The sequence below is a fragment of the Lissotriton helveticus genome, chromosome 8 (genome assembly GCF_964261635.1).
Source record: "Lissotriton helveticus chromosome 8, aLisHel1.1, whole genome shotgun sequence".
Taxonomy (NCBI): Eukaryota; Metazoa; Chordata; class Amphibia; order Caudata; family Salamandridae; genus Lissotriton; species Lissotriton helveticus.
The window spans coordinates 840158029-840172810 of record NC_136069.1 but is presented as its reverse complement, the minus strand read 5'-3'; the positions used below and the strand labels follow the sequence as shown (position 1 = coordinate 840172810).

The window sequence follows — 14782 nt, the reverse complement described above, 5'->3', positions numbered from 1 at the left end:
CATTTTGTTTTACTAGTTCATCTTCGATGTTAGACCCTCTAGTCTCAACCTCGTTGAATCTCTCCCCAAAGTCAGATTGAGATTTTGCGAGTCTCCAGATAGAATTTTGCAGCTTCCGACAAGAATTTTTAATTTTTTGACTATCTCGTTCTGTCTTCTCCATGTGGCTCAAAATGGTCTGGTAAATTGTAGCTAAAGTAATGTTTTCAGTTAGATCTTCTTGACAACCTCCTGTAGCCCCCTCGATTAGAGAGACATCACCCTCACCCCTCACAGTAATGGGACTGTCTTCAATTTCTTCCTCAACCTCAATTTCATCGTCATCATCTACCTCACTCTCGCCTTCCTCCAAATGCATCTGTTTGGAATATTGAGCAGCCAAATCTTCACATGAGGAGGCTGAGTTTTCTGAAACTGAATAAAAATCTAGTGATTCTGCCTCATTAATTGCATTTAAATCGAGGCTGCGTTCAGGTAGATTAGGCATTCCCAAAGTAACCATAGCGTCTCTCCCCTGTACTCCAGAACTAGGGTTGTTTTCTATGGAGGTGGGGGTGGGGGTGACAGTTAAGCTACCATTTGGCGGAGAAATGGCCACAGACGTAGTAACTGTTTGAGGCGCAGCATTTGATATAGGTTCACCTTGTGGCCCTGGTTTAGCTGTTACTACATTAGATACATTAGACTCTCCATTGGTTCCTTGTAATCCTTGTGGAACAGTCTGTGGGCTGCAAACCAATTCCTGGTGTTTTCTTGCTTCAACCGCCTTAAACAAAGTAGAGATAGTTTGTTTGTTTGATGCAACTGCAGCTGTATTAGGACTATCACCCGTAGTTTCAGCCGAGATCACTCCCCCCGTTTTTTTTAATACAGTCCCAGTCAAGTCTTTATCAGCATGCGTACTCACTGTTGTGGTCTCCGGGTCCCGTTTTTTGCGAGTCCCCTTAGGTGCCATGATAATTTCTCTTCTGCCGTTTACTTCTCAAAGAACGCAGAAAACTCGCAACGCTCGTCAAGGACACCGCCCGCCGAGCTCAGCGTCCACAGCAGTAATCAATCTCCGGCTCGCCCAATGCTCCCAGCGTTCAGCGTTCAGCGTTCTCAGCGACCTCCGTGCACAGCATCCGCCGAGCTCAGCGTCCACAGCAATAATCAATCTCTGGCTCGCCCAATGCTCCCAGCGTTCAGCGCTCAGCGTCCTCGCCGACCTCCGTGCACAGCGCCCCCCGCGCTCAGTGCATTGTGCTCAAACCTTTACCGGTGAGTTGAGAGTCAATTGTATTTCTTCGTTTCTTCGCTTTCCCGTTCACTTTCAATCGCTCGGGCTTTCCATTAGAACTTGGCCGCTTTCAGGATACCTTATTCGTGTCACCCTTCTCTCTCAGATATCGACAACCTGTGAGTCAGAGGAGAGAGCAGCTCACACGTCCGACACGGCTCGGCGTTCAGGCACCATCTTGCCTTGGAACATTAATCTTCCATACAATTTATTTGAATTATTAACAAGCCCATTAACAACAACATCACGTTTCAATCGTTTGGAATATCATCAGTGTGCAGATCTCCTCATATCAGAAGTGCAAAACATAAATTCCACACTTGGAATCACTGCATGGAGCAATGCTTACTCATACGTTTCACAAGCACAACAGGTTCCAGTGAGCAGAGACAAATCCCTGATAGGTTGAATTGCAAAGACTAATTTCCACAAAAATATAAGAGGATGACTTCAGTAATTCAATATATGCGTTATCAATTATAATAATCATGCCTACATTTCTCTCTCATAGTAGATATGTCTAGGCATGACCTTTCAAATACTTATGAGTTGACCTCATATTCCATAAACTGCACTCTTCGTAATTTTGAGATGTTTGAGTAAGCATTGTCTACAGCAAAACACAATATACCGGCTTCTGTAAGTATGTTTTTACCAGTTTTCTCATGTGACAATTTTTTCAGCTCCTGATTTAAAATGAGGACACTGATCTGGGCAGTCTCGTATCCACTACTAACAACCAAGTTAAACTACCGCTGATATCCATCCATGGGATATAATTGTTCTGCAATGGATTCATTTCGGGTCCTTAGCGATCAGAGGGCTTCAGAACCTATTTGAGGACGACTTTTTGCTAACTTTTGCTAGTATCAGATACGCCCATTGGAGAATACTCAAAAAAGATCTTTTCATAAACACTATACATTTATGAGGGGCGTAGCCAAGATGGTGTCGGGACCAGTTGCCTTTCAGTAAGTGTTAAGAGTCCCCAAAACCAAAGGGGAGACTCTCCCTCATCACAGACGGACGGAGGTGTCCTGATTGAACCCTGATGGAGCAAATGAGGGTGCGGGTAAGTTCCCCAATGGGCCAGGCCTTGCGGCTTGGCAAGCGGCCACATCATGAAACGGCGCAAGGGCGGGCGTGTTGAGCCTTCGGCCTCCAGAGAAGAGCAGCTGCCTCACTGAACTGTTCTGCGAGGGCCGACTGGGTGCCCAGGACGTGGGCCCCCTTGCTGCCTGGTGAGGCCGGTGTGGTGGGAGACGGCTGCATTGGCTGACTGCCTGTGGTGTGCCCCATGCAGCTGCAACAGGAGAAATGGCGTGGCTGCCCTGGGAGTGGACCCAGATGTGCTTGAAAATGCTGCTCGCCTCGCAGAGTGAGGCACTGAAAACAAGGCTGTGTGGTTAAACTGGAACTGGAAGCAGCCGTGCTCCATTACACTGACCTCCTTGACGAGTGAGGCCTTGGGAGGCCTACTGTGAACTGGGGGCAAGATGAACGCCGGCGCCAACGCTACCACCGGGCACACTTGAAAGGCCCAGTAGACATCGCTTGATGGGTGCGCCCCCCTATGCACATGTGAGTGTGCTACTGCTGGTGGACGCGGGCCCACCTAGAGCGCCAAACAGCCCATTACTTTCCTGGGCCTGTGGGAGTCACACAATGTGGCGATCTGGAGGCACCTGGAGGGCTGCAACAGTGCTGTGAGGCCCCAATTACCACAGCACATGTGGCGTCTTGTGCGGCAGCACTATGGAGGCCCCCTGATGAGGGGTTCACACTGGACCTCCTTTTGGCGTCACCCAGGGGAGGTGGAATACTCCTACTATGCTCTGGGCCACCAGGTACACACTATGATAGATTACATCTTTGTAATGCAGAGTTCTGGCCTTGGGTGCTCAGTTCTGAGTACTTAGGTCAGATAATATCTGACCACAGCACTCTCAAAGTTGTCTTTCACTGGGGAGAGGTCAGGGAGGTGATACCAACTTTGGGACTGCGAACAGAGGCCCTTCTTGACATGGCATATAGATACACCATTAGCACACACTTGCTTCATTATTTTGATGAAAATAAATGATTCGTGGGTTTGAAAGGAATTTAAATATGATACAATTAAAGTGGTCATGCAAGGTCATTGCATTAAGATCCTCTCTTCTCTGTGACATTTTAGAGCTCTAGACATGCCTGCGAGCAACTGAATTTGAAGCAGCGACAGTGGTTAAGGTTCATGTTTGTCTGATGGAGCTTCAGGGACAATACAGAGAAGAGTTGTCTCACCTTAGAAACTATAAGTCCTCTCTGGCTCACGAGCATGGGGATGGTGACAAGCCGGGACTCAGTCTGGCATGGCTACTGCATTGGATTGCACCTAAGACACTCATAGAAGCGATTCGTACTCCAACTGGAGACAACGTAAACACCCAGGTGGACATAATTCTGGTCTTTGTCAAGTACTACAAGGCACTCTAGTCCCTTTCCCCAGACCACATCCGGAACTATATTCTAGGAGTTACCCTTCCCTGCCCGACTCCTTGTCAATTTTAAGGAGTTGGAAAACCCCCTCTAAAGCCAGAAGATACAGGCATTGATACATCACATGGACTGGAAGAAGGTCCGGTGAACAGATGGGATCTCTCTGTAATACTATGTGATGTTCAGGGCCAAAATTGCCCCTAGGTTACCGGAGCTATGCCAGGAGGCATACCAACAAATATGCTGCCCGATTCCCCATGAGAGACCCTCATTGCAGTATTGCCCAAATCCGGCAGGGATCCTTTGGAGGGGAGTTCATATTGCCCATTGTCAATGCTCAAAATGGATTATAGATTTTAAACAAGGTCCTGGTCAATCGGCTGCTCCAGCTACTTTGGTCACTGGTCCACCCTGATCTGTGTGGTTTCATCACCCCAGGACAACTTACTATAATACAAGTTGACTGTGTCACATAATGGGAGCGGTCAAAAAGACTGAGGAACTCCGGGTGGTGGTCACCATTGATTTTGAAAAAGCATTCAACACTCAAGGGGTGTTCATACTTGCTGCTAGTTTTGGAGGCCCTAGTGATGGGACCGGTGTTTCTCGGGTGGGTTAAATTGCTTTACAAAGCACCGTGAGCCAGGGTGAGAATAGGAAACAAAATGTCACATCAGTTTATAGTCGACAGTCACACGCCAGGCCTGCTCCCTATCGCCCATAATTTTTGCATTGGCCCTGGAGCCTCTGGCTGTGCTGTTGTGGGCGAGTGGTCCAGTTTGGGGAGTGGTGGTGGGACTGCATTGGTGCACAGTTTCCATCTATGCAGATGATGTGTTGGTCTACCTATGTGAACACGAGCACAACCACCTACCCTGGCGCTTTGAGACATTCTGATACCTTGGTGTCAATGTATGCCAGGTCCACAAGGACCTACTGGATGGTGAACAAGGGAGAACCCTAGCGTCGCTACTTCAGTCCCTGGGCTTCTGGATATGTCTGCCCTTATCGCTTATGAGCCAGAATTCCATAGCCAAGATGATAGTGCTCCCATGGCTTTTATACTTTTTTTGCAGCAGTGCTGGTGGTCCCAAACAGAGCATTCTTTGGAGACCTCTGTGGGTTAGTCTCTGACCTGACATGGGGTGCGGCTCACAAGCCAGTGGTTATTAGGACACTCCAGTGGTCAATGATGGAGGGTGGTCCGGGGGATCCCGACCGTGAGCTATATTTTGTGGTGGCACAAATGTTATGTTATGTTATGTTATGTTATGTTATTATAGGTCTTCTATAGCGCGCGGCTACTCCAAAGGAGTGTCCCGGCGCTTTATGCTCCAGACCAAGAAAGAGAAAAGAAACATACACCACATAACAATAAAGAACAGAACAACAGGGTCAGAACAGGAGAATGAGAGACTCTAGCCAGTAAAGAGCCAGGTCTTTAAGCTCTTCCTAAAAGCAGATAGGTTGGACATAGAACGCAAGGACAGAGGTAGGGAGTTCCAAAGCTGAGGGGCCAACAGCCTAAAGGATCGCCCTCCGATACGGGCTTTCTTGATGCGGGGGACTACTGCTAATGCCAGTGACTCTGATCTTAAAGATCGTGCCGGCAAGTAGAAAGCCATCCTCTTTTGTAGGTATTGGGCCCCCGCGCCATGCAAGGCTTTATGAGCCAATGTCATAGCCTTGAACATTAGCCGCTTCCGGATGGGGAGCCAATGTAAAGTTCGCAGTAGGTTTGACGCCCTCACTCGCCGATGCAAGCCGAAGATGGCACGTGCGGCAGCATTCTGGGCCACCTGCATGCGCTGTAAGAGGTATTCCGGCAGGCCCAGATACAAAATATTGGCGTAGTCGAGTCTGGACCCGATGAGGGCTTGAACAATTATTCTCCTATGGTCCTCCGAGAGCAGCGGAAAAAACTTCCGCAACGTCCTGAGGATACCGAAACATGTTCCAGTAAGGGTCAGCACCTGGGATTTGAGAGTAAGCCCATTGTCTATTTTAATTCCCAAGTTCTTGGCTGACTCGGAGGAGTTAACTGGAGGGAACATGTCAGCCGGCCACCATCCCTGCCAGTCCAGTTCTGAGGGGCATCCGAAGAAAAGTATCTCGGATTTATCAGAGTTGCACTTGAGGCTGTTCAGTTGGAACCAGTTAAAAACAGCCCCAAGGCACTCACGGATACTATCGCCCTCGAAATCTTCGCCCTTCCGGCAGGTGAAGAGAAGCTGGGTGTCGTCAGCATAGGAAACGATATGGGCCCCAAAGGATTCCACCAAGGCCGCCAAAGGGGTCATAAAGATGTTAAAAAGAGTTGGGCTCAATACTGAGCCCTGAGGAACTCCGACTCCCAAAGGCGACATTTCGGCAGATCCAGGGGAGGCCCAGACCGTTTGTCGGCGGTTGGTCAGAAAAGAACAAAACCAACTGAGCACCGACCCCCTCAGACCGATGGCATGTAGTCTTATGAGGAGATCCTCATGGGGGACGGTGTCGAAAGCCGCCGACAGATCTAACATCACCAACATCACCCTGCCTCCAGCATCCAACGCCTCCTTAACAATCTCTGAAACCTCAAGGAGTGCGGTTTCTGTACTTAGGTTAGGTCGAAAACCTGATTGAGACGCGTGCAGAAGCTTGTTGGATTCCAAAAAATTGGAGAGTACGACATGAACATGTTTCTCCAAGATTTTCGTGAGAGCCGGGAGGAGCGAGATAGGCCTATAATTGGCAGGGATGTCTGGGGCAAGGCTGGGCTTTTTAAGAAGAGGGATGACCATAGCCTGTTTCCAGAGGTGTGGAAGGGCCCCCTGACTTAAAGAAAGGTTTAAAATGGGGTTCGCCAGAGGGTTAACAACTTCTGCCATTCTGGCTAGAAATTTGGCAGGGCAAGGGTCACGTGGTGATCCAGATTTCAAACTCATCATAAGTGCTAGTGAAGAAGATTCCGTAAGAGGTGGGAAGGCCGCTAGCACAGGGCCTGGAGTAGGCAAATAAACTGACTCTTCCAGTGAGAGCGGGATGACATTTGTTGGCCTCGGGGGAAAGGAGTCCTGTATCTGCCTGATTTTGGTGGTGAAGAAATTGGCTATGGTGTCAGCCCAGGTGTCAGCAGGGGCTTCCTGTGCTAAGTTAGATCACTGAGTAGTGAATTCTCTAACAACCGCGAAAATCTCCTTACAGGAATTGGCTGCTTCCTCGATTCTTTTAGCGAAGTAGCCTTTCTTTTCCTGGAGGACTAATCTATGGTAGGTTTTAATCATGGATCTATATGTCAGTTTTGCCTCGGTCTCGTACTGAGCTCTCCATGTCCGTTCGGCAGCTTTACATAGCCTACGGGAATGAGCTAGTTCCACAGTAAACCATGGTGCCGAGACCCGTTTGATGGCGGTCCGTGGGGGCTGTGCAGGAGCAGGCTCATTCAATCTGGCTAAGAGCCAGGTCTGCAGGGTTTCAAGATCCTTATCCAGATCACCAGTATAGGACACGGGATGGTTCACGAGGGCCTGGGCAAGCAGGTCAGGAGTCACCCGATGGTATGCTCTAAAGGCAGAGCCCTGTTGTCTCAGAGCGGTGACTGCTGATTTCTCAGTGCCAAGTATTTGGAAATGGGCTAGTCGATGGTCGGACCATAGAACCGGCAGCATTGCAGTCACCTCAACCGGAAAGGTAGAAAAGATCTGGTCTAAAGTATGGCCCTTGTCGTGGGTCGGGCCGGAAAGATATGGGAACAGGCCCAAAGAGGATGTAATATCTAGCATCCTAATAGTATCCGGATCGTGACTATCTTCCATATGGAAGTTAAAGTCCCCGGCAAGCACGCACCTCTCCGTTCTCAGCACTAAAATAGACATGACTTGTTGGAGTTCTTCAAAAAAGGACCCCACAGGCCCCGGAGGTCTATATACCAGGAGCCCCTTAACAGATTGTTGAGGAGACAGGGATAAGGAGAAGGCAAGGGATTCGGTGCCCGTGATAGATTCCGTGTGAATGGCTGAACACGCGATAGTTTTTTTCACAACAAGGGCCACTCCTCCCCCTCTACCCTTATCTCTGTCTTGTCTAAGAATGTTGTACTCAGGGGGGATAGCTGCAGCAATGTCAGGATGAGAGGACTCATTGAGCCATGTCTCAGTAAGCATCAGACAGGCAGGTTTGTCAATAGTCAGGAGATCAAAGATCTCCTGAGCGTGTCTGTGCATAGACAGTGTCCCATGAGATGGCTGGTGGGCGACATAATTGGAGAAAGTCTGGCAATCCGGGAGGAGCTACGTTAGGGTTCTGGACTGGCCGCTGCCATGGAGGGGGGCCATACACGGACCTAGGCATATTGACGTACGCCGCTAAGTTCTGCTGGAATAGGTACATACATCCAAGACGCAGGACGACACCCTACGCCTGCAGTTGCTGCCTTAGAGCATGCCTGGGATGAGAGCCCTACTGGGGGTACATGATTCGACACTGTGGCAGGAAGTGGGAGTGACCTGCATATGCAACATATAATGAAGGTGACTTGTGTTCCATTCAAGAGCAGCAGGATGCGTATGGGTTGGGAGCTGGTCTATTTATTACCTATAATGAATGCATCCTGGAGATTAGAAGTACTTGGGCAATAGGGCCAGAGGAACCAACCCTCCCCTACAAACTACAGTGCATCCTAACACACGGCGTAGGTAGAAAGGCAGTTACAATGCTATACATAGCTCTGCAAGCTGCAGACACAGATCATGCACTAGGCAATAAACTCCGCTGGGAGGAATGCCTGGGGGTTGTACTGACAACCAAGAAAAGGAGGATGCTAAATGAACAGGTGAAACATGTCTCTGGCAATGCCTGCCTCCAGTTTACAAAGTTCACTTATTTGCATCACACTTACCCTACACCACACCGCCTCCACAAGATGTCCCAGGCGTGGCCCTGTTGTTCCCACACTGTGGCCACCTAGATGCGACTTTTCCACACATGGTGTGGGGGTGTCCAAAACCCCAACAGCATGTCCAACACTGGTGCAAGAATGAGTGCAGGTGATAGAGCATACCTCAGCAGTGGTAGATGCGCAGTTGCCGCCTGACCCCTTGTTATGCCTTTTGGGAATTACCAAATGTACAAAACGCACCGAATACTACATGAAACTAGTACACCTGGCCATTGCCCTTTAAGTGCTTGATAGCAATGTGCTGGAAGGCTCTGCAGCCGCCCTTGACGGGATGTTGGCTACGGGTGTTACACAAATGGACAGCAGCTGAGGCCAACGCCATAGCACGTGACCTAAGGCTCATGGATGGGAGGTGGTGCTGGTCCGGTTAGGGACACGTTCTTAAAGTCTAGGACAAATTAAATGCCCCTGTATAGTTCTAGAGTATGTGTGATGTCCGGGGATGGAACCTGGTCCGAACATGCACTCTGTGGTGGGCCCTGGGAGAGTAGACAAGCCTCCTTTTCCCACACCAGAGGTTCTGAATGGCTGGCCAAGAGATGTACCCTACTCCCCTATACCCTCTCACACAGAGGCTTCAGTCATTGTTCTTGTTCTTATCTTACCTGTAAGATCGTGCTTCCGCTATTGCCCCTGAAGTACTGGTTCATTGTTTAATGTTTCTGTTGATAGGACAGTATTTTGTTTTTCGTTTTTTTTTATTTTTATATTAGGCATCACTTTGGAGAATGTAATAATCATATTCACTACACCTGTTATACTGTTGACACAAGATATTTATCCACATGAGCAGAACAGGAGGAAGTTCTTTCTCCTACCTCGCCACCAAGACCTGGAACACCCTGCCCCTCCACCTCAGGCAATCAGAGAAGCTGAGCCTATTCAAGGGGGTCTCAAGGCCTGGCTCTTTGAATGATCCCCTACCAAAAGGAACCAGCAGACCCCCCCCCCCCCCTGAGCCTGGACCCCCCCACAGATGAGTAGCCGCACTTTACAGGCCCTTGATTGATTCATTGATTGCTTTGTGCAGAAAATGGATCTACATTCTGATTTCTGTTCTCTTGTTGTATTATTACGCGCACTGTTGCCTTATGTGCTGATATATCTACTGACACTAGATTGTGATCTATTGTTGAGATATCACTAAATGACAATATATAACTATTTTACAGAAAGTACTATCCATCTATCCCATGACCACATTCAGTAAAAATCCTTCCATTAGATAGGGGATGCGGTTTTCTTAGTGATCATTAGCTATGTCTTTTTCACTTTATCAATATTCAACTGTTTTATGTTCCACTCTCTCTGCATCGATTTCTTTCAATAACTTCTTTGGCTTCTGAATATTACAATTTCATAGTTTTTCTCAAATTTAAAATGACCTAACAGATCCTAGTTGTATAATTTATGTAAACATTTGAAATACAGCAGTGTTGCTGCAGTATAAAACGTACTTTTTTATGCACACAATAGACTGATTAATACATATTTTTGTATATGACAAGTATATATTTTGTAATCAAAGGTTAATAATTACAGTGTGGCAGTATCACTAATTGTCCATCATGACCTCTTCAGTAATAGCACAGTCCACCTCTGAATGGTTAGAAAGCACTGAGCTTTGCTGACATGGTGAGCAGTCCTAGTTCATTTGAAAAATTATATTATCTTTTTGAGCAGATCTGGCTTCTTTGAGGAGTCCCCCTGTACAGTCAGAAGTACTGTCATATTTGGACAGTATCATGAATTCATTATCAAGTCCTGACTTATTTGAGTAGGACCAGTGGCACATGAAGCTAGACCAGTGGTTAATTTGAAAAAAATAAAAGTGCCGGGGCTCTCGTCAGGAGGCTGCTTGCCCCAGCCCATTTCTCCTGTTTGCGCCACCTAAAACAGAACCAACTTCTATCCATGAAAGTGGGGAGAGTATGCGGCATAATGGCCAGAGCTGACAACTTAGGAGATGGGCAACAAGGTTTGTGTCTTGGCGTCGTCCCAACATCCTAGATGCGTCCTTAACTGGTGCTCATGAAAAGCCTCAATGTTGATAAGTAAGTGCTGGTGCTGAACACCGGAACCCACCGGCTCAAATTAAGCACTGAGCTAGACATTTACAAAATGTCCGAACACAACAATTGATCCTGTCGCAATGTATGAGAGGGAATCAAGAACCCCCCCCGAACCAATCCATTCAATTTTTCCTTCATTTCCCACCCTATTGCATTTATTGTAAAACTCAGTTTTACCATTCAAGGGATTCAAATAATAGACAAAGGCCCTCTTAATGTATGACCCATAAAATTGAGATCCATTTACAAACACTTATTAATGCATGGATTGTAATCACTAATGGCGTGCTGTTCTTTGCACCTGGCAATTAATTGTTGCGATAAATACTGTACCATTCATTACATTCTGACAGATCAACCTTGCTGGAATTTAACAAGAGGAAAAAGCCTGGTTTTTACCAGGATATGCAGATTAGGTGGCATAACCACTCAGAATATGCTATAATAATTCCATCTGATAAAATCCAAATTTCATAATGGTTTGATTTTATTAATGCAATAACTATTGTATCAAAATACCAGGTCATTCATCATGAGGCCCAAAGACTTCACAACCAAAGTCACTGAAAAATAATACTTTTTTTGATCTTACGGAATAAACAAAAATAAATCCATCCCAATTACTAAAGTCCAATTGCTCCAAGAAGTGCGCCTATGAACTAAACTATAATCAGTCACACCACTTCCAAACTGACAACATGGGGTGCACTTGGACATACAGTGGCATATAACAGATGTATCAATCAAACAGAGAATGAAAATATTTCCTTTGGTTCCATGTGTCTATCAGAGATAAGCTTAAATAACTCAATATTGAGGCGCTCGCTTGTAACGGGCACTACAGTTATTGATAGCCAGACTTGCCATGTGAAGAATTTCAAGAAAACAAATCCCCCAGTGCACTATTGAATCCAGATGCTACAAATATTACATTCTAAACAACAAGAATGTTAGATCACATGCAGTCATAAAGTGTGTTGTCACATGGCATTTTGATTGTTGGCTACATGCAAGGAAAGGGACTTTTGTGATGCAGTGTTTTAACCAGTTGGTAACATGATGCTTTGAAAGCGACTCAGTCTTGACATGTTTTATTGCACGTGCAAGAACATTTGAAGATAAACTCATTGTGGTGAGATATAGAAACAGTTTCAAAAGTTAAAAAGTTAAAAAGCTAAAAAGAGAGATTTCCCCAGTTACAAGAGATTTTCACCTGGAGAATGAGCACGTAGTCTGTGTTTACAATCAGAAGTGAAATATGAATACCTGAAATCCAGGCTTGGATCCTCTTCTTGATTCCTCTCCCCTCACACAATCGACAATCCACAGGTATTGGAATTACGTCATGGTGTATTGACAAATATTGATCTCTGGTCCGATACTGTTCGGTATAGCTAAAAGATTAAAATAACACATACTTCCTTAGTCTTTCAAATTCAACTTACTTTTTGAACACTTTGGAATAGGGTAATTAAATTTATTACAAGACCAATAAATCCAGTAATATTCAAAAAGCAACAATAACTACTGTATCCCAAATGAACAAACGGTCAAGATGTGCTGCCCTGTGGATTTTTTTTAAAGGGTTAAGTTCTGGCTAACTCTTATTTTAAAATCTTATTAAATGTTTTACAGGCAAGTCAAAAGATTTGTTAATCGGAATTTCACTAGCCTGTTTCCTAAAAGTGCTAATCAACAAAAATTGATCAATATGGTGAACAATATGTTTTCAGGTTTTAGGTTGCAATGTAAACTGCTTTTCTGCCCATGCCTTTGTTAGGCTGTGGTAGTATTAGAGTGACTCTGCAAATCATTCTCTGTTCTTTTTGTCCAATACATCCAAGAGCGAGATATAGTTTACCAATTGTATAAAAGTGTATTAAAACTAAAAAGGTAGTAGCATGCTTGATTCAATTATTACATTTGAGTTTACACACAGAAGTATTTGGATCGCCTGGTCCAGAGGTCCCAGAAGAAAACAAGGAATAGACTGGTGGCAATGTGGAAGTAGCGTCCTAGCCTTCACAAGTATTACCCACTCATCTAACTTATTTATGCCAAAAAGGAGGATAAATGTAAATTGCTCACTAAGAAAAAGGATTCTGCAACAAATCATGCACAGTGGCCAAACTATACGTGCTAGACCTTCTCTATCATCGTCCTTCTACCTCCAGACTGGTTTTGAGAAACAAATGGCCAGAGCAGGGGCTTTGGACGTACCCACTAAAATGATGTGAAAGAATTACCCTAGGCCCAATCCTTTCACAATTCCCAGTTTGTCTTCTAACATCCTCTTCGATGCAACATAATTCCTACCTTTGGGAGAGGAACTGATGCCAACTCATTTGCAAGACTCTCTTGCCCTAGCTAAATCCAACATTGGGAATTTTTCAAAAACGGGACAGCACAATGTTCTCTCTTGGATGTGTTGACTTCCCAGTCATTCAGCCTTGGTCCTTTCAAAGACACTCTTATCCAGCACATGATCCCTCCACAGGGATTAGTCCACAGCTTGGAGGGATCCTGAGGGTAACAACAGACAAGCACTAGAAGGGGACACAGTGTTATGGAACCAAACAGATTCCAATTCGACAGGTTCACTAGTGAGCACTAGATACTATTCCACACAAGTAGAATTCATGATTCCTTGCACTAATGAAGCCTGGCTTGATGGTAGTGGGAACCAGTAAGAAAATTACTTGAAATGTGGATTCGTGCACATTTGCATAACTTGCATTTTTCTCTTTATCTTTCAGTCACATTTCTCTTTCATAAACAAATTATCTTAGCTAAAGTTGCATGAGAGTTGCCCGAAGAAGGGACTTCCATTTTCTTGAAAACTGGCAGGCAAAAACATGAGTTCCTCCAATAAAAGGTATCAACCTTTCACAATTACTTATTTGTTGAATTTCGCTTTTCTAAATAATACACGGCACATTTATGTCACTTACACAGAACATCCCCATTCTCTTGCACTCCAGACAGAAGGGAGTAAAAGAGGCCCACACCACTCCACAAAATGGAGGAAGGTGGGCTGTGTTATGCTGCTTTTGCCATAGAGGCCATGCGTTGAAGACCCTGTACCTAGGACAGAACATTGCGCTCCTGGGTAGAAGGTGATGCAAAACTTAAATGCAAATTGGATGCTTTCACATGGCTCTACCGTGCATCCCGTTTTTTTCACAATATCGGCGGATGTCAATGTAAGATTATAATATTAATACAGGCCTGTATGACACCAGAAAGGACAGGCATGGAAACAGAAGTAGAACACACTGCATTCGATTTGGAGTTCAGGGTGAACCCCTACTTTCAGAGTTGCTGGACACCCCTACACGCATGGGTCCAATTAGCCCAAAAAATATACATTCTGAAGTTTCCTTCCAACTGACACTGATCATCAGCCGTTTTCAGACCTTTTTGTGCCAACATTACTTACCACATACTGAGTCACTGTTCCCGGATGCAATCTAAATTTACGGACTTCCCGTATCATAGTGCCTTCGGGTGGATATAGCAGATTTATGTATCCTTAATTCCGCTCCAGAAAAGTACTTTTTCCTGGTATTGCATTTGTATAGTTCATGTCCGTATACAAATTTCAGACATTTCCTATGTTTTCCTGTCAGTGTGAATTATTGCACTTTCATTTGTTATCTTTAGGTCTGGTGTGGCCTAAAAGGCAAGAGTAACTAAAGCTTATCTTTTCTGTGACATGGAAGGATTTGTTTTTTTCTATTGTAACAAACAAAAAAGTGATGGAAGAAATGCTTGATTAAATATCAAAGACTGGTAATCGCTTGGGCCTGCACACCAGTTCATTCCTAACTGTGCCACTCTGGACAGAGACCAGCCATATGTAAATCGGCCCTAGTCCTGCTCCAATATGAGCAGTGTGGAAGGCATGTCCAGCATAGATACTGCAGGGCCAGAATTATGCCAATTTTTGATAACATCATCTATGTAAATGATTTCCATTAGGATGCATTGTATGTGAATAAATCTTACATGGAT

General features: G+C 45.5%; 1 protein-coding gene across 1 annotated transcript in view; it reads right to left on the bottom strand.

Moving 5' to 3' along the window:
* LOC144772946 (adhesion G-protein coupled receptor G2-like) overlaps nucleotides 1–14782 on the bottom strand; it is a 1412864-nt gene that overhangs the window by 1197612 nt on the left and 200470 nt on the right. Inside the window, exon 2 of the mRNA XM_078657647.1 lies at nucleotides 12035–12162. The gene's annotated coding sequence lies outside the window, so the exon portion shown is untranslated. The remainder of the gene's footprint in view (nucleotides 1–12034; nucleotides 12163–14782) is intronic.